Source organism: Ictalurus punctatus, unplaced genomic scaffold (assembly GCF_001660625.3).
Source record: "Ictalurus punctatus breed USDA103 unplaced genomic scaffold, Coco_2.0 Super-Scaffold_100071, whole genome shotgun sequence".
Taxonomy (NCBI): Eukaryota; Metazoa; Chordata; class Actinopteri; order Siluriformes; family Ictaluridae; genus Ictalurus; species Ictalurus punctatus.
The window spans coordinates 950,001-953,920 of record NW_026521092.1 but is presented as its reverse complement, the minus strand read 5'-3'; positions in this window follow the sequence as shown (position 1 = coordinate 953,920).

The window sequence follows — 3,920 nt, the reverse complement described above, 5'->3', positions numbered from 1 at the left end:
ACATTCTATTTGAAAAGCAATATTTAGTATTTACTCTCTGATGTGTGTTTTCAGAAGAGAAGTGATGCCATGAGTAAATGTAGCCCGTGCCACACGCCACACCGACCTAATGCATAATGAGATTCGTTGGCGATTGTCGTCATCATCAGTTATCGATTTTATCGATTAGTTGTTGCAGCTCTAGTTCCAGAAGTTGTAAAGCGACCTTGGTTATTAGAAATGTAATCGAAGAATGAATGGATGGAAAACAACGTATTTTATAGGAAGTATAGGAAATTCATGCCATATGCGCAGTGTGTTCTTCACGCACGGTGGATTGTTTCCTGGTCATGATGGACGACGAATCATAAATTTGAATATTTTAAAATGATTTTTATTTTATTAGAGAGCAAGTTAAATACAGTAAATGTGAACTTCAAGTATATGTGTGTTTTGTTGTCTTTTTTTACAAACATTCAGTAACAAGTCCTCCACTACCATTACTACAATTCCGCTGAATGGGGAAATCGTGAACACCATTAAATTAGCATTAACATGATGAGCTCCACAGTACTGCAGGTTTGAGTGACACGTCAGTGATGTTTCAGTCATTATAACCCCTTATGCCTCAGGTTTATCTTGTTCTTGTTCTCACGCCGAGGAGCTTCACCTAACAGGAAGTGAGCTGATATCTGAGCCGGGCCGAGCACAAAACCCCGTTGTTATCACGGACGAGAGTTTGCACGTTTCTCAAGGACCTTTGGAAAAAACACACACTACGTTCAGGTTCAGTTTCACATTTAAACCCTGTGTTTCTCAGGTGAGCTCTGAAAACTCGTCGTGTTACAGGATTAGTGACGAGAGGACAAACACGGCGGCATGATCACATCACACCACATCAGCGTGGGTTCAGTTTAAATTCTGGAATGTACCTACTCTCTTAATCCTAGTTTTTTAGTCTGCTGATTTAATTTCTGGCGTAATGTCGGAAATTTTCGATTTTTTAACTGGGAGTACTTTCATATGGGGAAAGCTGTAAGGACCTTTACACGTCTGTAGGTGTGTATGAAATGAAAGAAAAGCGGTTCATGCTGTTACAGTAAAATAATGAATGACAGGGTGGTGCGATGAAGCAAAATTATGTTTACCTCTCCAAAAGCGAGTGTCCCCAAATATTTTTTATTTCTTTTACAGCACAGCAATTTACCAACAATCGCAATGAACTAAAGAATGACGTAGTGACGCTCCGATCGATCAGCCGCCAGTCGGTTATCGGCCAATAATCACGCTCTATGACTCGATCGGTGGTCTGTAAATTTGGCCGATCTCACGAACGGATCACGATTGGACGCAAAGCACGTGAGGACGCAAAACACATGATTACATTAAATTTGGACAGCAGTAATCTAATTATTGAACTTATTCTGAATAAGACAGTATTCTGATTAAGGGGTTTATATGAGTACTTTTAGAACACTCCTGTCATGTTCAGGTTTTACGTGTTCTAGAACAGAGCGATTAACAGCACACGTCATTACGTCACGGCGCCACGCCGTCCGACGTCCCTCCATAATCTCACGCATCGACGTACAGTTGTTCTTTGTTATGGGACCGTATACAGTTTTGGGTGTTTTTATTTTAAATTTTTTGAAAGCTTCAAGTGCGGTTAATTATTAGTCGTGCTGTACGTGCAAACAGACGACTGCTTGAAGCCGTGGGCTGCGTCCCAAACCGCGTACTTATCTAAATACGTGTATATCTCATATTATATAGCAGGTAAGTACGCGGTTTGGGATGCAGCCGTGCTCTCTTGTTTACCATCAAACCACTACCTCTAAGTAGTGTCCTGTCGCACAATGCGGTGAAAACTCCCATTAAGGTGTGTACGTGTCTGTAACGCACGTCGATAACGCGACTAAAACAGGAATACTCCACACGCCTTAATTCCATCTGTGTTTACTTCGAGTATGACTTTAATCAGATTAAGGTCATCAGTAATTTACATGCTAGTGTCTTAATATCGTCTTAATCGGATTCAAATCGGATTATAGTTGTCTATGTAAATGTGCTAAGTGACGTTCAACAGAAAGCTTACATATCTCTTATGGGATCGGGATCAGCCAATCATGATGACAAGAAATCGGTATCAGCTGCAAAAATCCTGATCAGAGCATCCCTTGAATGACGTCGTACTATAGTTATAGTTACTTTTAATGTTGTGAAACGTTGGTAGAACAAGTTACCTCCTGTTCTCACTTATGCTATAGCACTTATAAACAGCCGTTCCCTCACCAGCCCCTCTCTCTCTCTCTCTCTCTCTCTCTCATATATCTCTCCTGAAGATAATAAGACAAAAAGCAGATTGTCATGTTCCAGAGAAACCGCGACGCGTGAACTCCTCTGCCCTGAAGAGTTTTACTTCTGACTGTTAAAGTGGAGACTCCTTCCATAAATCTTACTTAAACGTCTTACAGGAAACCTCACCATCTCAACGATTCACATGTTTTTAAAAATCTTTTTATGTGGAGCCATACAAGTCCCTGTGAAGGAGCGGTTACTATAGAAACGATAACGTATCAGAGCGAGCACGTGGCTGAATGTAATGTAAATGTAGTAATGATAGGATGATATAGTTTGTAGATATAGACATGTTTGAATTGTCTTTTGAGGCGACTGTAATTATTTACACACACGTTTCCTGCTCCGTGTTAAGCTGGACGCCATGCTGTTACAGCTTTCAGTATGTGAATACTGACGCCTCACATTTTAACCGTGTGTGTGTGTGTGTGTGTGTGTGTGTGTGTGTGTGTGTGTGAATAATCATTCATCACTACTGAGATCAGCTCCAACATCAGCACCATAATCTTTTACAGAACACTGATCCTTTACAAGAAAGCTTCCATATGTGGGAATACATCACTTTACTGTGACACCACACACAGTGCTGTGTGTGTGTGTGTGTGTGTGTGTGTGTGTGTGGTGTGTGGTCCGAGGAGATGCTCATTAATGATGCCGGGCTTCCCCCGGCCCACGCTGTCACTGACACACACAATCTCTCTCTCTCTCTCTCTCTCCGTCCTCCCACTCATAGTTTCGTCTACTGCAGTTGCTCAGAAATCCCACTCAATTTATCTTCTTTCTTCTTCACACTCTTTCACACTCGCTTGCCTGAATGTGTGTGGAAATGAAACTGCCTTTTCTTCATTTCTTTGTTTGTTTGTGTGTGTGGAACAGAGAACATGTTGGGGTGGAGAATGTGTGGGATGGAGGACTTGTGGGATTAAGAACATGTAGGAAAGAATGTTTGGTACAGGGAGGGGACGAGACTGAGAACGTGTGGGACTGAACAAGTGAGATGGAGTAGAGGTAGAACACGCAGGATGGGGAACGGCGCGGGACGGGGAACCGATAGGGGGAATGACCGAGAGTACGGCTGGAACATGGAACGTGCAGGACAGAAAATGAGAGGCACGGGGAACTTGTATGATGGAGACCATGGGGTTGCGTTAGCCGAGAATTCCCCTTCATATACTGAATTTTTACGGCATGGACGGATTCTGAAGGCCAGCCGTCATTTTAACGAACCGTGAGCTTTGCTGGCTTTGTGGTCATTCTGAGCAGCCATTGTGCAGTTAAATTGTGTATTTTATAACACTGCAGCTGCTACATGCACAAGATGCGAGCTATGATTAGAGAAATCGTCAACAAATCTCATTTCGAGCGGCGTAAGCCCTACATGGAACACCGGTTTGTTGTGGCTGCAGGTGACTTCCTGTTTACACTTGTACGCACATGCCCAGTGTGCATGAATGGTCATGTGACCTGCGTTTTCGGTCATGTAGTGTGGACGAGGATCGTCTTCATTTTATTTACTCTTGATTTTATTATTGACTAAGAAACTGATACTAAGGCCAAGTCCCCCTGCTTTCTTTCAGAAAGTG